Source organism: Lygodium microphyllum, chromosome 9 (genome assembly GCF_053477565.2).
Source record: "Lygodium microphyllum isolate KBCC chromosome 9, Lygodium_microphyllum_v1.1.10, whole genome shotgun sequence".
In the NCBI taxonomy this organism is placed as follows: domain Eukaryota; kingdom Viridiplantae; phylum Streptophyta; class Polypodiopsida; order Schizaeales; family Lygodiaceae; genus Lygodium; species Lygodium microphyllum.
In genome coordinates this window covers 141,497,208-141,522,863 of record NC_141143.1, presented here as the reverse complement: position 1 = coordinate 141,522,863, position 25,656 = coordinate 141,497,208, and positions in this window count along the sequence as shown.

Sequence of the window (25,656 nt, the reverse complement as noted above, 5' to 3'; positions counted from 1 at the left end):
TGTTACTCGGCTGGGGTAAATTCCGTGAACGGAAAACACTAAGCAATGGAATGATCCCGTGGAATTAGATGCAACACATGTGAAAAAGGTTGCATCATCGTATAGACTTGAGACTTGTCCACAAGAGAGTTTTGTCATCTCTCGAAATGAGGTTGGCAAGTTATTGAAAGAATTTAACTTACAAGAGGATGAGTAATCATCTTGTTACTCACTTTTCTTGGGGGATAACTGCCAAGGAAAAGGAAAGGTTAGGTGTTTGCCTTGAAGCAAATGACCAGACAATAAACTAAAGCGACATGGTCGCTGGATCCTGCCACAACAAAACCTAAAGTATTGGTAGGGCATGACCCTAACCCAAGAATGATAGGAATCTTGCCAAGTTGCAATTGATTCCGGATCGAATGCGGGTTGCATTCGGAGAAAAGGAGTCACTCCTTAACAGTTTGCTAGCTAAACGACCATTGAAATTGATTGTGCTTGTAACAGTTTAGAAAGGACTGTTTGCATTGTTTGCTCAATGAACTAAAGGATGAAAAGATATCTAAAAGCTTCAGGTTGGTGCCTGAAGGGAGAGGCAGCTTCAGTTACCCTCGACTGCCTGCCTGACCCTAACCAAGGGGGTTGTGAACCGCGCCGGGAACGTGGACCGAACCCGCTGTGAGAGGTCTCTCTGTTGAGTTCTACTTGGAGCAGGAGGACGCTTGGGTGCCAGGGGGGGCTCTGGCTGTAAATCCCTCGCCTTCCCGGCCCTGCACAAGAGACTAACGTGACTCGAGATTGGATCTCGAGGCCCGCATACTAGTCTACGGGCGGAAACTTGGATTAGTGATCCCTGGTGGATTACTGGATAGCCTTCGGGCGGATTATGAATACGCCTACGGGCGGGAACTCCTTGTATTTCAAAGATAAAAGGATAAAATGATAACAAAGAAGTTGTTTGACATTGTTTTCTTTATGTCCTGTGATAAGATTACGTGAAGGAACCAGTGCTTAACAGGGTTAATCAAGGAAGCTGTTTGTTATATGTCAAACTAGTGTGGTAGGTAATTACATAACTAAAACAAGCCGAGGAAAGTGCGGAGGATGGACCATGGGTCCGTCCTACGGATGGGTGGTCCCGGTTAGCCGGGAACTTTTCTCAAAGTCTTCGACAAACAGAGGAGGATCGTCATCACCGAAACAAGTAATGAAAACGATGACTTAGAATTAACTATTACCCGACTCACGCTGTTTTAGGGGAACGGAATGGGACTATGCCTTGTGGCAAAGAGGTCGAGCCTTGCTTCCCTCTCGTTTCCCATTCTCCTTGAACCAAGTGCAGCGTGAATCCGCTTCGGACCTGGCGTTTCTGCGTAAAGTAGTTCACTCGGGTCTGACGCTAGTTGTTGCTAGCTAATGACCAAACAGGGAAACCCAAATTCAGGTCGATTCTAAGTGGGAACGGCCAGGATACTTCCGCTACGTGGCAGAATCGGGAAGACCTAGATTGCAAAACCCGTAACATTCCATGGGAGTGCCGGGCGGAGCTTTCTAGACATCCTTCCCGATGGACTGCTAAGACGTGTCCGGAATGATTCTAGCGGACACGTTACAGCATCTGATTCTCTTTCACAGATTGTCACTGAAAAGCTTGACAAGAACAACTTCCAAGCATGGAAGTTTAGAATGACGAATTTCCTTATGGGAAAAGGATATTGGGAATTTGTTGCAGGAAATGAAGAAGAACCAGTTCTTCTTGATGTTCCCAATCAACAGCAAATGCAGGCATTTAAAACATGGCATGAGAGAGCAAGGAAAGTTATGTACTGGCTGTCTATCAGCATTTCAGACTCTATGATTGTGCATATTCAGGATGCAAGTACGCCAAAGGAGGCATGGGATACTTTGTCAAAAATGTATAGCACAAATACGCAAGCCAGGAAAATGCAGCTCAAGCAAGAGTTGCATAATGTGCAAAGAGAAAATATGAGCATCAATGACTACCACATGAAGGTGAAGAAGATTGCAGATGCACTTGCTTCCATTGGGTCGCCAGTGGAAGATGATGATTTAGTTTCTGTGACCTTAAATGGTCTAGGAAAGGATTATGCACAGTTTCCGACATCCATTTCAGTTCGTGAAAGATTTCCTGATTTTGAGGAGTTGATTGCTCTTCTAATTTCTGAGGAACAGAGAAATGGTGGTGCATCCTCTTCAGGAGGAACTTCAAAGAAGCTGTCTTCTACTCAAATGCTGGAAGAGGTAGAGGCAGAGGTAGAGGAGGCCGAATTGGAGGCCGTGGCAGAAATCAGAATATGCAGCAAACTCAAGAAAACCAGTCCTATGGAGGAGGACGTGGTAACTCTAGAGGCAGGGGGAGCCAAAGAGGTCGTGGTGGATGGCAAAGAGGCCAAAATGCAAACAGTAATGTTGAATGCTACTATTGTGGTAAAATGGGTCATATGGCTAAAGACTGCTATAAAAAGTAGAATGACATCATGAATGGAAAACTGCAACAAGGGAATTATGCATCTTCTAGTAGATAGGGCGATGACAGAAATGAGCACTTGTTTATGGTGCAGCACATGAACAATTCTGTGACAAGTGTAAAAGAAAGCAATGATGTATGGTATGTTGACTCAGGTGCATCAAACCACATGACAGGTCATGCAGAATGGATGGAGGATGCAAGAAAAATGGAAAAACCAGGATTTGTGGAGACTGGTGATGATACTGCACATCCTATTGTGCAGATTGGAAAAATTCCTTTGTCTATGCAGGATGGGAAAAAGAAATACTTGTCCGATGTATTTCATGTCCCGAATATCACCAAGAATCTGGTTTCAGTTGGTCAAATGGTTGAGCAGGGCTTGCAGGTCAGATTTAATCCTCATGGATACTTTGTTGAGGATATGAAAAATAAAGGTTGCTTGATAGCAAAAGAAGGGCAGAATGTTTACATTGGATGCAGACATGTCTAAATTGAGTGCAGCAATGTTTGCATATGGGACCGGTGTAGTTGCAGATATTGATATCTGGCATAAACGCATTGGTCATGTTAATGTACAGCGACTTAAATCAATGCAAGCCCAAAATATTGTTGCAGGTTTGCCTAAATTCAAGGTTGCAGAAATGCATAAGGTATGTGAAGCCTGTCAGTTTGGAAAACAGGCAAGGAAACCATTTCCTAGACATGTTCAAGAGAGTAAGAAGCCATTGGAATTAATCCACTCTGATGTGTGGACAACTAAAGCTGCATCTCTTGGAGGCTGTCATTATTTTGTCAGTTTTATTGATGACTATAGCAGAAAAGTTTGGGTGTAGTTTATGAAAAAGAAAAGTGAAGTTTTTGGGCATTTCAAAATTCTTAAAGCGATGGTTGAAAAAGAAACAGGCCTACATATAAAATGCCTAAGGTCAGATGGAGGGGGAGAGTACCTCTCAAATGAGTTTGCAAGGTTCCTGCAGGAGCATGGCATAAAGCAGCAATATTCATGCAGTCATACCCCACAACAAAATGGAATTGCAGAAAGGAAAAACAGGCATATTGGAGAGGTATCTCGTGCCATGCTCAATGAAAAAGACTTGCCAGATTTTTATTGGGCTGAAGCAGTTGCTACAGCAGTCTACATAATGAACAGGACTCCTACTGCAGCAATACATGGAATGACTCCAGAGGAGAGGTATACTGGTAGGAAACCAGATATTTCTCATTTGAAAATTTTTGGTTGCATTGCCTATGTACATGTGCCAGATGAGTTGAGATCCAAGTTGGATCCAAAAGCTGAGAAGTGCATCTTTATTGGTTACTCTCTGTAGCAGAAAGGGTATATATGCTATAACCCCTCTACTCGTAAGTTTACAATGAGCAGAGATGTTGTTTTTGATGAGATGAGTAGCTGGTATAAACCAGTAAATGTGATTGATGATGTAGATGCACAAAATGGTAATGCTGCACAAAATTCACAGCAACAGTCACAAAATTTTAGTGGACCTGGAGCGTCCTCTAGTAGTGGTTCACATTCTTCGCCATGGACAGGCAGATTGAGATTAGGAGAATCTTCTCAAAGTAATGCAGATAGTGGTATGCAGGTATCATGAAAAGGAAAAGAGAAGGTTGATCAGCCCATGTTTGATGTGAATGCAGGTCACTCTTATGTGGATGGTGAATCTAGTGGCTCAGAACAGAGCATTGATGATGAGTTGGGTATTCCTTCTATTGTTACACCTGGAGTAAGGAAGACCAGGGATGTTTTGAGAGCACCTGGGAGTGAACCTACTTTGCGCAGGTCTACGAGAGCTAGGTATCCTGTGGATAGGCTGAAATATGATGGATTTACAGCCATTCACTATGCATATATGGTCAAAGTGATACAGGAACCAGAACCTACATCTTTTGAGCAAGCCATGGGAAAAGAAAAATGGGAGAAAGCCATGGATGAAGAAATGGATGCCTTGGAAGCAAATGCTACATGGGAGTTAGTACCTTTGCCTAAAGGTAAGAATGCAATTGGCTGTAAGTGGGTTTATAAGGTGAAGCACAATGCAGATGGTTCTGTGAACAGATACAAGGCAAGATTAGTAGTCAAGGGGTATGCACAAACATATGGCATTGACTATGAAGAAACATTCAGTCCAATTGCAAGGATGGCAACTGTAAGAGCAGTCATTGCTATGGCTGCATCAAAGGGATGGTCTTTACATCAGATGGATGTAAAGAATGCCTTATTGCATGGTGATTTGCAAGAAGAGGTCTATATGGAGCAGCCACCAGGTTATGTGCATGCTGTTCATCCTGAGTTTGTTTGCAGGTTGAAGAAAGCCTTGTATGGCTTGAAGCAAGCACCTAGAGCATGGTAGAGCATGGTCTGACAAGATAGGACAGTATCTTGTCACTATTGGCTTTCAGATTTCCAAGGCAGATTTCTCACTTTATGTGAGAAAAACAGAGAAAGGTATTATTCTACTTGTCATTTATGTTGATGATTTGATTATGACAGGTGACAGTGATGAAGATATCCTTCATGTGAAAATGCTATTGAAGCAGAAGTTTGAGATGAAGGATTTGGGAGAGCTGCATTATTTCTTGGGCATTGAGGTGATTAGATCACCAAGTGGGATACAGCTCTTGCAGAGGCAGTATGGATTGGACATGCTGTCCAAATATGGGATGACAGGCTGTAAGCCTATTTCAGTTCCTTTGGAGCAAAATGTGAAGCTGAGCACAGATGCAGGTGAGCTTCTAGAAGACCCTACTATGTACAGACGCATAGTAGGAAGTTTGATTTATATGACTATTACCAGGCCAGATTTGAGCTATGCTGTTGGATTGGTAAGTCAGTTTATGCAGGCTCCAAGAAAACTACATTTGGATGCGGCTAGACGCATACTCAGGTATGTGAAGTCCACATTGCAGTATGGACTATTTTATGAGACTGGGGTTCAGATACAGTTGCATGGATACACTGATGCTGATTGGGCTGGTAGTATTTCTGATAGACGATCTACCAGTGGATATGTGTTCTCTTTTGGGAGTGCTGCAGTCACTTGGAGCAGTAAGAAACAGCCTACAGTTGCCTTGTCGAGCACAGAGGCTGAGTACAGGGGTGCAGCAATGGCTGCATGTGAGGTAGCTTGGTTGCATAAGCTACTTTATGATATGCATCAGTCTACAGATGGACCAGTTGTCATTTATTGTGACAACATGAGTAGTATACACTTGGCAAATAACCGATTCTATCATGCTAGAACAAAGCACATTGAGGTGCATTATCACTATGTGCGAGAGAGGGTTTTACTAGGTCTTATTGATCTAGTTTATGTCAGCACAGAGGATCAGGTAGCTGACATATTCACGAAGGCATTGGGCTCAGAGAAGCTGCGCAAGTTCAGAGACCTGCTTGGTGTGCAGGAATTGGGATTGAGCTCGAGGGGGAGTGTTGAGATATCAAGCTCCACTCGTGATACGCCAGGGTAACCGTTGTGTATTTATGTCACCGACTTGTCAGTTGCAGACGCGGTTGGTACACCGCCCATGAATAATAGCTACATGATAGCTATCCTTATCTACTCTAGTTCGTGGCTCAGTTAGTATGCCACCTTAGTTAGTTGAGTTTGGTTTGAGACCCATATATAGGGTTCTTCTATTTCTTTGTACTTGAGTTCTTTTGGCTTACACAACTAAGAAGAGGAAAACTGTTTTCAGCCTCCACCCTTGTGTGTCTTCCCCCATTGTGCAAGCAAGAAAGCTTCAAGCGAGACTCCTTCCTTCTCTCCCACAATCTTGACAAGGGGCTCTACTAGGATTACTTATACAACTGCACTAGAGGGCTTTGAGTATAAGTAATCCATTTATGAGTATCATTGAGGATCTCTTAGTCTAATAATAAATCAGTCTCAACAAAAAGCATCTTAGAAATGTGGTTTTTTTGTCCTAGGATTGTGTATTAAAATTAATGCCATCTATGAAATTTATCTACTATAGAAATAAATTTTGTTTCAATCAATTCTACTCATTGTCATAATATTTAAAGAAAATATCCTATGCTCAATTTAAGGGATTCTTCTTCTATAACAATACTTTTGGGTTCATTTTGATGAAGTACCGTAATGACCATTAGCTAGGGTATCATTTTCTTTTAGTCCTTCCGTTGACTAGTTGGTATGATTTCTAATTTGTTATGCCTATAAAATTAATACAAAAACAATGAATTATGCATATCACAATTAGATCCCCTACTTGGACATTATGAAGGATATGACCAATTTTAAGCCATCTTAAAGAGTCACCAATGTACGTGGCCTATGGCAAAGCACATTGCATACCATTATCGATAAGTCTACTATCGTGCATCTTAAATCTCCTAATTAGACTTTATAAAGTGCATGACTAATTTTTAGCCCTCTTAAGGAGTCGATGTAATGGTACCCATAAAAAAAGCAAAGTGGATACCATTACCATAATCATGGATATGCTATCGTTCCAATATATGTTATCTTTCTCTTTCTCTCCCTCTCCCTCTCTTTCTCTCGCATTTCCTCTCCCTCTCACAATATATCTTAACACTCTCCAAAAGCAAAAGGGAGAGGGAGAGAGAGAATGCACTCTCCCTCCCTCTCCCTTCCCTCTCTTTCTCTTTCTCTCCCTCTCTCATTTCCTCCCTCTCCCTCTCCCTCTCCCTCTCTTTCTCTCTCTCTCTCCCTCTCTCTCCCTCTCCCTCTCCCTCTCTTTCTCTCTTTCTCTCTCATTTCCTCTCCTAAACAAGCAAAAAAGAAAGTGATTTAAACCTTTAATAAGCAAAAGGGAGAGGGAGAGAGAGAATGCACTCTCCCTCCCTCTCCCTCTCCCTCTCCCTCTCTTTCTCTTTCTCTCCCTCTCTAATTTCCTCCCCCTCCCCCTCCCTCTCCCTCTCTTTCTCTTTCTCTCCCTCTCTCTCCCTCTCCCTCTCTTTCTCTCTCATTTCCTCTCCTAAACAAGAAAAAAAGAAAGTGATTTAAACATTAAACAAGCAAAAGGGAGAGGGAGAGAGAGAATGCACTCTCCCTCTCTCTCCCTCTCCCTCTCTTTCTCTCTTTCTCTCTTTCTCTCTCATTTCCTCTTCTAAACAAGCAAAAAAGAAAGTGATTTAAACCTTAAACAAGCAAAAGGGAGAGGGAAAGAGAGAATGCACTCTCCCTCTCCCTCTCCCTCTCTTTCTCTTTCTCTCCCTCTCTCTCCCTCTCCCTCTCTCTCTCTCATTTCCTCTCCTAAACAAGAAAAAGAGAAAGTGATTTAAACCTTAAAGAAGCAAAAGAAAGAGAGAGGGAGACTCACTGATGAGATATGGTGAGTGTGGGGCGGCTCCTCTTTGCAATGAAGGCTCCTCCTCTCCTTCGTGAACAACGGCGGCGACGGCGGCGGCAAGTCTTCTGCCTCTCCTTCTCTCACGGCGGTCGCTCTCTCCCTCGCTCTTGCTCTCAAAATACAAAACGTGCAAACATGAAATGAAGCCGCGCTCGGCGATGCAAATAGCGACGCCAATAGCAACTCAAATAGCGACGCCGCTACCTGCCATCGCTAATCGTCGTCGCTACTAGCTCAAATCCTTGTAGTGGGTCTAAGTTCTAGTGTGACAGGGGTTAAATACAAGAGGTAGTAAAATGACATTGGCAAGTGTTGGTTTCAAATGGGAGCTACAAAGAATTAAAGTTGAGACGATCTACCCTTATATCAAATGCCCATAAACTATATTATGTTGGGCAACTAAAAATGATAATTCAAAGGAAGAATTAGTGCTTGCACTTGATCATTGAAATGTGATTATCTCGGCCAAAATAGGAAATATTATCATGTTTAATAATCACGACCAAAATTAGACAAATCATTGAGTAGCAAGGACCGTAGTAAAATGAAGGTGCACACACCTATTAATAAGTCAGATTCTTTTGGATTTCGTGGACATAACCAAAGATCATCTGTGTGTGTGTGTGCGCGCGCGCGTGCGCCTCTACTTGAGAGGGGTGGAAAGGGTCTAGTCTAGGCAGAACCCTCAAAAAGCAAGAAAGCATGCTTAATTTCAAATGTGATCATGATCACCTTGCTCTTCATCGTCTTCTTATTATTATTCTTGTAAGAAACTGTCATGCTCTTTTACTAGATGATCAAGTTTGAAAAGAATAACCCATTGTATGGAACAACCATCAATTCATCACTACAAGGATATGAGTGTATAGCCACGGCCATTTGTGACAAGAAATAGCGGTATCGATATTAGTATCGAATAGCGATGGTATCTAGATGAAAAAAACGCTGGCCAAAACCCGAGCGCGTCATTTTGTGCACATTCACAAAAGAGAGAGTGAGAGGGAGAGCAAACATCTTGCATTTGAGAGGGAGAGAAAGAGACAAAGAGGGAGAAAGAAGGCTTTTCACTGCCGCCGCCGTTCACGAAGAAGAGGAGGAGGTGTACGGAGGGCAAACAAGAGCTACCAAACCCTTCTTCGAGCCTTAATGGTGAGTGCATTGTCCATTCTTGCTTTGCTTTTGTGTTTTCTCTCTCTCTTTTACTTGTTTTTGGTGTAATTCGTGTGTATTGAGAGAGGGAGAGGAAATGAGAGAGAGAAAGGGAGAGGGAGAGGGATGGAGAGGAAATGAGAGAGGGAGAGGGAGAGGGAGGAAATGGGAGAGGGGGGGAGAGGAAATGAGAGAGGGAGAGGAAGAGGGAGGGAGAGGGAGAGGGATGGAGAGAGAAAGAGAGGGAGAGGAAGAGGGGGAGGGAGAGAAAATGAGAGAGGGAGAGGGAGTTTTCTCTCTCTCTTTTACTTGTTTTTGCTATAATTCGTTTGTATTGAGAGAGGAGAGGAAATGAGAGAGAAAAACAGGGAGAGGGAGACAGAGGGAGAGGAAATGAGGTATAATTAGTGTGTATTGAGAGAAGGATAGAGAGGGAGAGAAAATGAGAGAGAAAGAGAGGGAGACGGAGACGAAGGGAGAGAAAATGAGGTATAATTCGTGTATATTGAGAGAGGGAAAGGAAATGAGAGAGAAAGAGAGGGAGAGGGAGAGGATGGGAGAGGAAATGAGAGAGGGAGAGAAAGAGAGAAAAGGAAATGAGAGAGAGAGACAAAAAACATTAAACATAATAGGGAAAAAGAGAAAGAGAGGGAGAGGGTGAGGGAGGGAGAGGAGAGAGAAAAAATGAGAGAGGAAGAGGAGAGAGAAAAAGAGAGAAACAACATTAAACTTGATAGGGAAAGAGAGAAAGAGAGGGAGAGGGTGAGGGAGGGAGAGGAAATGAGAGAGGGATAGAGGAAGAGAGAAAAGGAAATTAATTATTGTTGTTTGTTTTAATAGTAGTAGTAGTAGTATTTTTTCTTTTATTGTTTATTGATGTTTAGTTTTCTTGTTTGTAGTAGTAGTAGTAGTAGTAGTAGTAGTAGTAGTAATAGTTTTTTATTTTCTTGTTTATTATTATAGTAGTAGTAGTTGTTGTTTTTTTTTCTTCTTCTTTTCTTATTTATTACAGTGGTCGTAGTCGTGGTCCTAGTCGTGGTCGTAGTCATAGTCGTAGTCATGGTTGTGGTTTTCGTCGTAGTCATAGTTGTGATCGTAAAAAAAAATGAGAGAGGAGAAGGAAGAGAAAAAAGAAAAAGGAACGAGAGAGAGGGAATAAACATACAACATAATAAAGAAAGACAAAGAGAGAGAGAGATGGAAGGAGAGGAGATAAAGAATGGATAAAAAAGAAAGAGAGAGTGGTGGTGAGATCCGGTGCAACACCACGAGATGGGAAACACTCCAACATATATATGTTAATCTGTGGGTGGGTGGGTGGAGACTTTACATACACTAATTTTTTTTGAGTTACAAGAGAAGAAATCCCTTCTCAAACAATTTAAGAAAGAAAAAAAGAATGATAACAAAAACAAATTGTTTGTCGTAACATAGAAAAATGGAAATTGATGAAGGTCTTGTTGTTCAAGATCGCGAGGCATATCTTACTTAGTGTGACCCATGTCCTTGCTCTCAATGCAAGCTGGCAATTAGACAAAAACGTCGATTGTCTATAGAACACGTACGATGCTTCAGCGAGTTTCAATCTGAGATCATTGATTGTTCGATCTTGGATTTTCAGCAAACGGTAAGAAAAGTTAATATCAACCATGCATTGTGCTCGCAAGCTAATTGAGTACCATATACAACAAGATTGGGTGTGGTTGGCAAATTTTCTATCCAAGGAGGTGACGTCTCGTCCCAAGGAGGAGTGCACCCTTTGCAGCCAATTAGAAGAGTTCGTGGACATGCGATAGATGGAATGCTTGAGCCAATCCACCACTTGGAAGGTACTATCCAATCTATACCATTAATACCAGAGGACACAGGCAACCTTCCAAACCTACCTACAATCTTGGAGCCTGAGATGGAGGCAATGATCGATGCATTGATTCCCATGGATGTCGAGACTTCTGATCCACTTAGAGAGGAAGCATCCATATCATATATGATGGGTGTCGAGTATCTCACCTAAAGACACTTCTTGCACTCTTAAGTATGCAAGCAAAATATGGGTGGAGCGATGCGAATGTGACCGAGTTGTTCATGCACCTTCTACGTACGCTTCGTCGATTTCTTTTCGGCACTATCATTAAAAACATTTGTGCTTTTTCAAGGTGTTTTATGATTTTTTTCAAGTTACTGAAATATCATATATTACTACTTGCAAATACCATGCCTGAGTCTCGTGATGATGCACAACATGTTTTACGAAAGCTTGGCATGGACTACAATAGCTTCCATGCATGTATCAATGATTGCATACTGTTTCAAGGAGAATATGAGACTATGGAGACATGTCCAAAGTGTGGTGCTCACAGGTATCGACAGGACTTACAAGGGCAAACCATCTCTCAAAAAGTTCTTAGACACTTTCCGCTTATCCCCCGCATAAACCACATATTTCGTACATCCAGTATGGCAAGCTTGACAACATGGCATGCGCAAAATAGGTCCATAGATGGAGTTCAACGAATATCAGCGGATTCATGCGCATGGAGCCACATTGACTCTACCTTCCCAGGCTTTGCTCGAGAGTCAAGAAATCTTCTGTTCGGTCTTGCAATGGATGGTGTGAACCCATTTGGTCTGCACTCAACTTCTTACAATGTATGGTCTATAGTCCTTGTCAACTATAATATCCCTCCATGACTTTCTACGAAGAAAGGACATCTCAAAAATATGCACGTGTATCTTCATCCATTAGTCGATGAGCTTAAGATTTTTTGGGAGGAGGGGGTCACCATGCAAGATATGAGCAAGCACGATGGTCAATGGTCCGCTAATGTTCGAGCCATTCTCATGTGGACGATGCATGAATTTCCAGGATTCGGAGAGTGCTTAAGTAAATAAGTTTATGTTTTCGTTGGTAATATTTATATTTTATCTTGTTCAAGTTTGTATTCACTGGATAAAGGTGTTGGAACGTGTCTAATTACCTCAGATTATCATGCATGTCCATTGTACAGGCCACAGTTAGACTCCCGAAGGTCATGAACCATGAAGAAGATGGCATATCAAGGACACACCACTTTCTTGCCGGAGGGTCATGAACTCAGGGAAGGTTTTCTTGGATGACCTCCAACACGTATGAATGCCGCAAGTTGGTACGAGCTGAAAATGGTCCATGCGGAGTCACATCCAAACGGAATGTGACAGTTCTCAGTTTTCTATGAGTTGCCATATTGGACCCACTTACAGATCAACCACTTGTTGGATCCCATGCATATTTTCAAGAATGTGGGCAACTTTCTATGGGACCACATCATAGGAAAGAGAGACACTATAGGGGCACGAATGGATTTGAAGGAGGTAGGCAAGATGGAGGCGCTTTGGCTGCAGTTGAGTGCTGATGGTCACGTGCAGCTACCTCGCGCTCCTTGGGTTTTGTCCACTAAAGAAGAGCGCATTGTGAATTAAGTAGTCAAGTCTATTCGCACTCCGACGAGTATGATACATTCTCTCATGTCTGCATTTTCTAAGGACGACCAATTATCAGGGCTAAAATCCCATGACTGGCATAAGATATATCAGGTTTGTACTATGAATAGATTGTAATTGGTGTGCTGATTTTGCTATTTGGAGTGTAGCCATTGTTTATAATGCTTTCTCATTTGTGGTAGTTTGTACTACCGATCGCGATCGCAGGATGCCTTACTCTAGAAATATGCAGGGCCATTTTTAGGTTGTCAAATTTAGTGCAATGGATCTCACAGAAGGAGATTAAGATGTCCCCTATTGAATCTGCAAGGCGGGGAGCAACGGAGACGGTCAGTCTCTTTGAGAAATACCTGCTTACCAGCATGCTCACGATACAAATCCACCTTCTTGTACATCTTATGGATAAAGTGGAGATTGATGGACCTGTCCATACTTGATGGATGTTCTTCTTGGAGCACTTTATGAAAACCCTGAAAGGCTTTGTGCGACAACAAGCTCGGCCAGAAGGTAGCATGGCTGAAGGTTGGTTGGTGTTTGAGGCGATAGTGCATATTTCACAATGGCTACCAACGGTAGATCCAGACAACAAAATGCTATGGTCGCTAAAGGACAATGATAGACTGACCGCAGATGTGGTGGTTGGAAATGGGGTAGAAAAAAGAATGGATGCTTCCATGGAGGAGAAGGTGAATCGCTTTTGTATGTTGCACCATGCCTCTAAGGAGACGTGGCTTGCCAGATACCAGATCGCTAGGCAAGATTGAGAGGAAGTGCGATCTGAATTTTGATGTAGTACACGCCATCGACTAATTCGATATCTCAAGGGCATGCAGAAGATGCAATGGTTCATGTCAACACGATGGTTGCATGGATCTTTGACCGTAGCGTCTCGCAAAGGGGCAGAGGTCTCAATTGAGAAGTGGAAATTCTCGAGGGGATGTAGTCCAAAGATGATGATGTGCTTAGGATTTTTCGTATCTATATTTTATATGCAACAACTAATTTGAGTGTTTCAATGTATAGTACAAAATATAAAGTGCAGTATGGTCACGCGAACGGTATTTTCGCATGGAGCATATTGACAAAATGCACTCCATAATGAACTGTGGTATTATGGCAAGGTTTGAGCAGGGGAGCCGATGACGAGCAATGGATCCAAACATGGTTATAGATGAGATGGAGTATTTTGGGAACTTGCAAAGTATTGTTACGATGGATTACCGTAGCTTCTCCATGATACTATTCAATATGCAGTGGTTCATAGTGGTACTTGAAGGAGTTGGAGCAACACTTTGATGAGGTCCATCTGGATTTCTTGAAATAGATTTCGAAAAAAAATGGAGGATCTGTGTGACACCTTTGCGTTGCCGGCCCATTGTGAACAGGTGCATGAACTCATTTCTTTGTTAATTATATTACGACATGGTACATGTCACAATAGTTGAATCTCTCTTGTACATGTTTGTGAACAGGTAATCTTCTATCCATACCCTCAACAACCTCAATGGTGGTATGCTATACCTTTAGCTCCCCGAAGTACGAGAGTATATGATCAAAGCGATGTTCCGAGCATAGATGAGGACAATATGTAAATAGAGGGGTCGATATTGCAAGGGGTGGAGGCCACCGAAAGGTTGGAGCATGTGGAGGAGCCAGTATCGGCTAACAATGATGGAGATAGAGGAGTCTAAGAATTTTTTGAGAACGAGGTGGACTCATCCTTTTGTGGTGACATGTCTATCGACCTTTCAGTGTATGCGGAGTTGTGTAAGGAGATTGACAAGGGACCATAGGATACTTCATACTTGGAGCATCCACTAACTCAATTTGTTGACTAATCGCTTATAAGGATACATAAGATATGCATTTTAAGTGAGATCATTTTTTTAGGATTTATATTACCATGCTTTGTATGATTTAAATTAATTATGCTAACATCATTTTTTGTCTGTGCAGGTGACCTTTTTGGATACTTAGATCATCAGGATGAGTCGAGGAATGTGCGATGAGGAATTGCAAGATATCTTCATGCATATGTCTCTAGATCAGATGGCGAGATTCAGAGACATGGCAGACCAGGAGCTATCTCGGACATCGCTAGGCCGCTCTATTAGATCTACTTCGGTGCGATCAGATGCTTCACCTTCTAGTAGACGAGGTCGATGCTTCAAACTTGGGCTAGAGGGAGGGAGTGCTTCAGGGTCAGGGGGATGCTTTAGAGATAAGGAGACAATGAGCTTGCCGTCGGTACGGGATACAGGTGCTACTCCTCACTCTCATGGCGGTTCCAGGGAGTATGGCTCAAGTGTTGCTGTGGAGGCACGGACGTGGTGTCTCCGTCTTGTCGTTCTGTTGGAGTTGCGTCACATCCAGGATTTGTCACACCTGTGAGGACGTCTACTCTAGTTACTCTGGCTTTTGCTCAGCCATCTACAGGTGGCATCCCTATGGGTGCTACACCGATAGATACTACCCCGGTCGGTACACCAGATGTATAGGGGTCTCTTGGAGATGCCCACGAGTGTGGATGAAGGTGGGAGAGGACCCATCTTAGGCATACCCCAAAGGGATATACCTATCTTGTCGATGATAAGTCAAGAACCATCATCATGAATGATGAGGGGAGGGGGGTGATGGCTCGCATGAGAGAGTTGTGCCAACAAGTTTTTCGGCACAACGTCTTAGATAATTGGAAAAACATATCGGAGGGGAGCAAGGACTACATAGTAGCATCCTTTCATGAGGAGTTTTTGGTTCCAACCACAACAAATAGATTTTCTACGAGCTGGATGATGGACTGCATGCGTGTATATATGTCACACAAACGATCAGACGCATGCAAGGCACTCAAGAGTGGGGCTGCAAAGCTCGAGTGGCTAAACACAGACGACTGGCACCGACTAAGGGAGGAGGCTACAGATTCTCCAGGACATTAGAGTTAGCAGCGCGAGGCGGTGAGGGCATGACTAGAGGCCCGAGTGGTTCATCATATTTGGAGTGGCGGGGCCACAGGACATATCTGGAGGACTTTGTAAGTTTTTATTTTGTTTTGCTTGCTTATTTTTTTGCAATATCCTTTGTACTGACAATCATGTTTCTAACAGTTAGTATTTTGTTTTCTTTGCAGCACTCCATTACAAATCGCGATCCGACCGGTCTTGAAACTCGATATGCAGAGAGGCACGGTCTCACTACATTGATCAACCGATTGTATAGACGCGGTGGACCTGTAAGTCACTCATCTTTCTTGTCCGTAGTTACCATGTTTAATTAGAATGCATTATTGTATGGTGGACTGATGTATAGTTGTTTCTTTTTTTTGTAGAGTCCGTTCAATGCTCCTTTGTGACGGGATGAGCTTTCGGATAGTGAGGAAATATAGCTCTCCCTTAGATCCCTGGAGCTCACACACCCTTCTTTTTTGGTCGCCTGATATGTGTAGAAATTTTCTATGTAGTAGTGATATCTTGCCATGATTGTACTAGTCGCTTTCATTATGCGATCATGTATTTATTTCATGTATCACTATTATGATTTAAATACACTTTGTTTTTTTTACACGAGCATTGTACACAGTTCAGAAACTATTTTGTATGGCCCAAATAAAGCACACAATGCTATATGTGGCTACCCTGTCACAAAATTTTTTTCCCCCGTTACGATCGCTATTAACATCACAAATTTACTTGCATGCGTCGTTATTGGCATCGTTATTAGCATTGCAGAGAGTCATTATCAGCATCGCTATTTGCATCGATATGAGCATTGCAAATGCGACGCTAATATCGACTATTCTATGGCATCGCCAATAACGACACTTTTTGCGACGACGGGGGCAAATTTTGTTATTTACATTTTCATCACTTTTAATATCGGTATAAGGCCTATACCTTGTAGTGCATGAAGATGATGGTATCATGAGCAATAGACTAATTTAAATGGCCTCTTGAGATTGTTACAAGCTTTGGGTGGCGAATTAGATGTCATTCTTGAGTCTTGTGGGCAATCTTCCTTGGTGCATGTCCCTTGAGCCTTATTCATGGGCAATGTCCTCTAGTGCATGCCCCACTTCCCCCCACATACTATCCCTCTTATGATAATCCTTTAGTTCCTTTCACGCTTTCCTTAATATGACTTGCAACACATGTTTGTTAGTATGTTAAAAAATTTCTTTTATTCTTGTTGCATGTGTACTTGTCTTTGTATTTTTATCTAGTTTTTTTGCCGCATATGTATTCTTTCTTATCTTGTTTATTATTATATATGGACCAACCCATTTATATTGTAGTGATTCATTTAAGTTATTCTTTCTATTTGGGTAATAAATAAATATTTTATCTCTAATCTCATATTCTTTATTTATTTTCTTATTATCACACCATTTCTTTTGTCTAGATTAAGTTATGTCAATGTTTTTTTTATTTACTAGTCTCATTAATGGTTGTTTTTGTTTCAGTTCAAAGTACCAATATACTGCATCTTTATATTTATTGTGTTTCTAGTAAAGGTACCTCTAATGAAAAATATATGTCTCTTCCATATAAAGTCCTAAATGGACTTATTTATGCTTATACTAAACATCTATATGTATGAGTTACATGTGGTAGTATTTCATCCCAATTTTGTTGTACAGAATCCACATATATTGAAATCATTTTGTTTAGACATTCTATTAACCCATTTTTTGGGGGACTGATATGGTTATGAATTTTTTTTTTGAATCCTAACAAAATTATTTTAATTACTTCATACTTGAAATTCCAATCTTGATCTAAAAGCACTATCTTAGGGCAAGAATATCTAATTATTATTTCTTATAACATGAATTTTGTTATTGAATTTCCTATATTGTTTGTGATGCTTAAACTTCAAACTATCATGTTGGATATTCCAAGTCACTATTGACTCGAATGATTGGATACTTTGATAGGTTGGAGAAGTCTCGTTGATTTTTCTATCCCTAGTTTGAATGTTTGATATTTTCTACAATTCTTTAGAAATGTGCTACAAAGTGATAAAGTTTTGGTGGCCAATAATAGTTTTTCCTGATAAATCTAGACATTTGTAAAATCCTAGGTATTTAAGCATGAAAATGTTTTATATAGTTACTTTACAATGATTTTTAGGAATTGCTACCTTAACTCCTTGTTGTTGGGCTATACAATATAACACATTATTTTGAATTAAGTATGTTTTTTGGATACCAAAATTATTATTTTAAAATTCACTTATGATTCTTCGTATGTCAAGATCTTGTTGTTGGAGTATTACTAGTAGTAGCATATCTGTAGGCATGTGATCTATTGTTGTGTTCTAAATGTGTGATATTTTAGAAAAGGCATTGGTCATATTTTAGGAAGGGCTTGATCTGTCATGGTTCAGTGTGGCCATAATCCACTTGATTTGTTGGATTCATGTCTAATGAGGCAACTATGAATTGGCTAGCAATAAGAGTTGTGTACAATGGAGGATTGCATAACATAATGGAAGGGAGGGAGTGCTCTTGTTGTTTTCATTGGGAGGCATACGAAGAAGTTAGGCACCGCTGCACATATAAATAAGTGCATCACATTGAAATATTTGAAGCATGGAGGCTGGCAACAATAACTCAACATTCTTCACTTCAGGCCTCTACTATTTGAGATTGGTTGGGCACAAAATGTAAACAAGGATAGCATTAGGGCTTTAGACAGGTGGTTGAAATGGTGGTGGCAAAGAATCACCTATTGGGGAGGAATTGGATCTCATGTAGATATGTTGTTTTTCTTAGGTCATCATAATATTTGTTGCACAATGTACTGATGGGGAGAGTGACTATCTTTGTTATTGTATTAGACTCTATAGGCTAACAAAAGTCTTCGATAACGTGCTCAAATTTCAAGCATAAACTTTGTCAAAAAGTGTTCATGCTAGCTAGTTAGCAACAAGCGAAGGTGGAAAATGAAATATATCACTTTATGATTCATGTGTTAGTGACATCTTGAATCCATATATTCAATGTGAAAAGAGGTTGGGCTATACCACAAGTAGGTTTATTGGATATGGTCCTTCTATGGACTCTTTGTTGGCTAGTGCTAGCAAAAAGGAGTCCCCAAATCCTACCTTTGCTACACATGCATTGCAAAGTGTTTTAGTTGGTAATACTTTGTATGAGGAGCCCATAGTACAAGGTAATAGGGAGATTGTGCATAGGAAAAAGAAGGGAAGTTGAGCAATTGTAAATGCCCACAAGCTGAGAAATCCAATGGAGTCAAGGCAATGCAAAAACAAGGGCAGGCCACAATGTATACAGTTTGATGATGGTAAGAAGAAAGATATATATATCCAAGATGATAAAGAGGATGAAGAGATACCAATCAATCCCTTTGCAAGTGGAGTAAGTGCATTAGATGTGGGAACAATGACCCATGTAAAAGAGATATAAGTGGCGCGGGAGGAGCCTTTACGAAGAAGGATGCAACCTAACTATGTGAGAGAAAGTGTTTTTGTATGGAGGGTAGAAAGAGTTGTACTAGAAAATTATAGGGTGGGCACGTGAAGGTAGTCATGCCATGATTTTTTCTAAGAGAGCCTATAAGGACATGACCATTGCACAATGGACAAGTTTTTGTAATCATGAGGTCAGGCATATAAACATTGTGCAAAAACAAGTGATAGTATCACCAATTGTTCTATCTTTGTGGCTAGTTGATATAGGAAGAAATATATTGAAGGAAGAGTGCAGTAGCCCAAAATAGGTTGGTTTCAAGTTTGCATGCTTTGCAACACCATCGAGGAATGAGAAGAGCAAACCTTGTAATTCTCTAGAAGGTGGTTCAAATGGGAGGAGACGCAAGTGGAAGCATGGAATTTCCAAAGATGCACAAAAGAGAATAGAGTCAGCTACTTGCATGCTTATGACCTTCTTAGAGGAGATAGTGAAACTTGAGCAGAACATTTAGTATTTTGAGACTTGACGGAGAGTTGTTATAATATACACATAAAAGAAGAGCCTAGGTGCACTTGTCGTGATTTTTGAAAATGAGAATCTACCTAAAAAGGCGGTTCTTGCTTGCAAATATACATATTACATGTATATGCACATACTTGGCCTTCAATCCAAGGAGCACATGGTCATACATTAGCTTGCACTAACTCCTACTAACCTTGCCTTTATGTTAGGAAAAACACATACGATATGCCTCATCATCTGGGAACCCCAAAGCTAAGCACAGCTCATTCATTGTTTTGGCCCACTCATCATCATGCTCACATCAATAGGGCATGGCATGAATTTTTTTATCGTAGTAAGATTAGGGTGTAGAAATTTTGGAACCTTTCCAGATATTGTTCTCTTTTTGGGTGATGCAGAAGTTTGGAATATTTTCTTTTTTAGTGACAATCTAGTACAATTGCTTCCTCTATTTTGAAAAGTGTGGAGCTCCCACAAGATGCTACATGTATTATATTTCATATACCTCCATGTTAAAAAATAGCAGTAGTGTGTGGTATTGTGAGACTATTGTATTTGAATTAGCATTATACCTTTATCTCGTAAACAATAATATCGATATGAGTTGTAGAAAAAACCCAAGGTTGTTTCAAAAATCTTGAAAAATCAATTTCAATTGCATGAAATTGAAAGCTTGCAAAAATAATGCACTCTATTAGTGGATGTGAAAATAATATTCATGCATGGGAACTTACATGAGAGGGCTTTATGGAAAATGGCAAATAATACTTAGTGTGCAAGTTGAGAAAGAGCCTATACAGCCTTAGCAAGCACCTAGGGAATAAAAGTAGGTTTGGTGCTTTCATGCATTTGTAGGGATATACTCACAATGATATTGGATCCATACTTATAGACAAAAAAGTTGCATGATGGTAGCCTTATTATATTTGTAATTTATGTCAATGATATGTTGATTACTGGGAGAGCTCATGATAAGTTGTATTTTTTTAAGACTTAGCTCAAGAAGAGATTTGAGATAAAGATATCGGGTAGGTCTCACATATTCTTGGTATAGGCATTACGCTAATTTCTCTAAGGGACTCCCTAATGAATCACACTAGGACGTTGATCCGAGAAAATCATAAAAAAGATATTTTTCTAACACTTTGTTGATTTTTTGTACATTTGGAGGTTTGAAATAAAGAAGAGGGTGGGAACAACCTCTTGGGAAATCCAAGAAATCATTGGATGGAAATATTTCATGGACCGGTTTACAAAGGGGGGTGAAGAGTAAAGATTAATGGAGGAAGGTAAAGGAAAAATGTGTAATGTGAAAAGAAAAGAAATGAAATGGATTTGAAGCCATCCAAAGGGCATGTGAGGCTCATAATGTTATGGCTTTGGAGCCTTATGATAATTCAAACAAACGGGACCCTTCTTGGAAGCATTAGTGGAAGAAAAATTAGGCACATGATTTTGTAAGATTTTTTAAAAAATACTTCCACCCTGATCCAAAAAATGTTTCAACATGAAAGTTGTAGTGCGTGAGCTGAAGTTTTGGCTGGTATTTTTTTATAATTTTTTGGAGCTATGAGTTGGGAAATATGGCCAAAATGATAGACGCCAACTTTTTCCAACTGTGGTGGAGAACACCTCCCAATTTTGTACACACCCACACTTTATTCCCCACACTTAACACTTCCATAAAACATCATTCATTAGACTCCCAACCATTTCCCCTCTCTTCTCCTCTCTCTCAAGCTAATAAACCATTAGAATTTCCCTCCTAAATAACCCTCAAATCATCCTTAATTGTAGTAGTAATGTATGAATTCTTACTACTCTCTCCATTATTGCTAGATATGATCTTATTTTATGAATATTCTCTATATTTTTTATAGGAGAGCTCTTGGACTCAAGCTATGGGGGGGAGAATGGAGACAACTCACCTATGATGGAACTTGATTAAGTACAAAATTGGTCAACAAAACATCTACATAGAGCTTCCACATTGGTGGAACTGCCTTAATGCAGCTTTGGTGGTGTTAATTCCTACTCTATCTTAACCTCCTCCCTAAACACCCTCGAGGCCTATATAAAGAGGCCTTCTCCTTTGTAATTTGCAAGAGAGAGCCAAGAGGCCTTCTTCAGCCCTATTGAGCTTTTCCCATTCTCTCTCATGAGCTCATGTAGTTCATTCCCTTACTATATCTTATGCATGCTCTACGGTGTAATAAGCCCATGCTATTGGTGTCCATATTGTGTATATTGGTTATGTCTTTAGGGTTCTCCATCTCTTGTACCCTCTTAAGTTTTATTGATTCATCTATTTTTTGTAGTTCTCTCTCTCTCTCTCTCTCTCTCTCTCTCTCTCTCTCTGTTTTCCTCTCTTCTCCCTCACAAGCTCCTCTCCCTCTTGCACAGCATCCTAGTCCGCTCTTTCATGACTAGGTGGTGCCCTTACCTCATTCATTTTGTGGTAGAAGGGAGTTTGGCATAATATAGAGGCTGCCATACCGAATTTCCTTCATCAACGCTTCGAGATTCCAAGAACCTTACCAAGTGTAAATTCCACTCTACTACCAAGTATGCATTCTTCCAAGACTTTTTTAAGGTTTGTGGCAGTCACCAATTATAGCGTATAACCGGGCTTCTTGCCCCTTTTATTTCCTTCTTGTGTCTTCTCTTGAGATGCGTCCTCCATAACATGCTCAGGTATGGCTTTTTCAACCTCCTTCTACGGATCCATTTTACTTTGTGTTACACATCTAGATTGGCCTGAAGAGGAAGGACCCAACATTGTCTTCATCTATTTTTCTCTTTTCTTCCACAAGAGCTTCTTGACTATGAATCTCAACCAAATAAGCATAGGATGAAAATGAATCCACTAGTGCACTCCATCATGTTCTCCCTTATATACTCTGACTTGCATCAACCAATTCAACCTTGTTGTTTTTCCCTTTTCCATGAAATCTATTGCTTGCATCCAAACGCAAGATTTGAATTCAGTCATGCCTCCTTTACAAGCTTCATCAGTCCTTTCAATTCTCAAACCATATGTGGCTGCATCTATGGTAACAAATATTGTCCTTGCAAATATATCTTCCAACCTCTTCTACATGCCACCATTTCCAAAATTTGGCTTTATTAGAAGACCAATTTCTGTTGCATGTATTTTTCCATCTTTCCAAAAGACTAACTTTTTTACTTCGGCTTCATGGTAGACTATACAATCTAACTTTTCATGATGTAAACTGTCACATCAAATGCATCTCCTCTTGTATCCTTCTTTATATGGTCTTTGGGCAGTTGATCCTTCTCTTCTACCTTAACATCCAACTTTTCGACCTTTGCCTTAATTTCTGTCAAATTTAGCCTCAAATCAAGCATATCCTTGATTAATTTATCCACAGCATCAGCTTTAAGAGCTAGACCAATAGGTATAGCCAGTTATTATGCTGCCATAGTCACAAGCCGCTTGGCTACAATTTTGGTCCCTCTTCTAAGCACTAATAGGGGTAATACATGTACCCCATCTTAATTTCATGTGCTCTCTCTTTACTAACATATGCACTGCCTCTGTTACATTAGGCCAATCTGATTTTAGCCCCATTTCAAAAGAGGCATCTTATAAACGATCAGTCAGCTTCTCCTATAATACATGATATGCAACCTTAAAAAACAAATCAATTTTCTGACTCTCCAATGATTGTTGCTCATAGGCGTCCAACTGTGCATATCAACTTTCAAATTCACGAAGCAAAGCTATAGCAACAAATTCTTTATTGGGCTTTTCAATCCAATCTGTAAATGTCTTTTTAGTTACCAATCCTACATCTTCCAAGAAAAACTCTTCTCTCAAAGCTTTCTAGCTACCTAATCAGCATCTCTTCTATGTAGATCATTAATCTAATCATGCAATGCATGCATGGACAAATGGGAGAAATACTGGCATCATGCATATTGTGGTTTCCCATGAAACAACATCTTTTCTTCATACATACGAATGAAGGCCAAACCATTTTTACCCTTAAAGTACTTCAATTCTTGTCCCATTGCCTACAATGCATTCATAGCTAAGGAATCAATTCTTTCTGCTTCTTGGCAAGTTTTCATCTGTTGTTGTAACAACAACTACTTCTATTGTTGTTGCTGCAACAAAGTAATCATCTATTGTAAAGCATCACCACCACTTGAACCTGCAGAATTTCCCATCTTTACATACCTGTTGCCGACTTTCACATCGGATTCACCCAACTGTCAGAGTATTTGGGGTCAAAATTCTAACACAGGGGTAAGAGACACTGGGGTAATGGGAGATTCAAGGAGAGCACTAGATGAAAGAGAAGGGGATTAAAGAAATAGAAGATGTAGAAGAGATTTGATAGAGGTGAATCTAGTCAAGTTATTTTAGCATCCTGTCATACATGGAAGACATCAGCCCATAATCACAGGTTATTATTTTAGCATTTTGTCATACATGGAAGACATCATCTCATAATCACAACTCATAACCAAATACTTTCAAATATGGAAGAATTGAAGCCCAAGATACGCCGATACAATAGCCCAGCTCATACATAAATACATCATAACCCATAAACATAATCCATGATCCATATTGTTGTCATCCAGTGTGTGTTATAGGTATTCACCTCAAAAGTACATGTAGCTTCCATCTAATAGTGGTAGAAGCCTTTAAAATTAGCACATATATCAATACTTCTTACAAAACCCTCTCATAGCTAATGAAATATTTCAGCCCTATCACTAACCTATCAATAACAGAGTAATCCAACCCTCAATCAAGGCTTCAAAATTCATATAAATCCAATCATAAGTTCCTTTAAAGAATGCCCATGATTGCCTTGCTATTTAGGGACCGTATCCAATACATGCATGCATTTAGATCACTTGCAAGCTCTTTAAAATTGAGTGGATTGTGGCCTACCCTATTTATGACAGTTTTGAACATTCCAAAACAGCCCATAGACCAAGAAAAATCACTCCTTTGGCTGCCACAAATGGTACACTAGATCCCAGAGCAAGATTGAATCTTTGGGCATCAAGAAAAGCCCTCTAAATGAAGATGAAACAAGAAGAAACCTTGCTAGTCATGGATTCCATGTTCTTTCCTATTCAAGACAGTACCATAGCTCTTCTCTTATTTCCCAAAATTTATACAATAGACACACCTTACTCTCCCCTCCTTCCTTTTGTCCATTTTTTAGTGGAACTCCAGTTGCATGCCCTTGGTAGCTCCACCTTCTCTCTCCTCCCCCTCTCTCATTTTCTTTTCTCTCTTTCTCTCCCTTTCTTGTTTCCTCTCCCTCCCTCACACTCTCCCTCTCTTTCTCTCTTTCCCTATTAGGTTTAATGTTTTTTCTCTCTTTTTCTCTCTTTTTCTCTCTATTTCTCTCTCATTTTTTCTCTCTCTTTCTCTCATTTTTTTCTCTCTTTATCTCCCTCTCTCATTTCCTCTCCCTCCCTCACCCTCTCCCTCTCTTTCCCTCTTTCCCTATTATGTTTAATATTTTTTCTCTCTCCTCCCTCTCTCATTTCCTTTTCTCTCTTCCTCTCCCTCTCTCATTTCCTCTCCCTCCCTCACCCTCTCCCTCTCTTTCTCTCTTTCCCTATTAGGTTTAATGTTTTTTCTCTCTTTTTCTCTCTCTTATCCCTCTCTCATTTTTTCCTCTCTCTACTCTTCCTCTCTCATTTCCTTTTCTCTCTTTCTCTCCCTCTCTCATTTCCTCTCCCTCCCTTACCCTCACCCTCTCTTTCTCTCTTTCCCTATTAGGTTTAATGTTTTTTCTCTCTTTTTCTCTCTCCTCTCCCTCTCTCATTTCCTTTTGTCTCTTCCTCTCCCTCTCTCGCCCTCACCCTCTCCCTCTCTTTTTCTCTTTCCCTATTATGTTTAACATCTTTTCTCTCTCCTCTCCTTCTCTCATTTTTTATCTCTGCTCTCCCTCTCTCATTTCCTTTTTCTCTCTTCCTCTCCCTCCCTCACCCTCTCCCTCTCTTTCTCTCTTCCTCTATTATGTTTAATGTTTTTCACTCTTTTTCTCTCTCCTCTCCCTCTCTCATTTATTTTTCTCTCTCCTATCCCTCTCTCATTTCCTTTTCTCTCTCCTCTCCCTCTCTCATTCCCTCACCCTCACCCTCACCCTCTCTTTCTCTCTTTCCCTATTATGTTTAACATATTTTCTCTATTTTTATATCTCCTCTTCTTCTCTCATTTTTTCTCTCTCTCCTCTCCCTCTCTCATTTCCTTTTG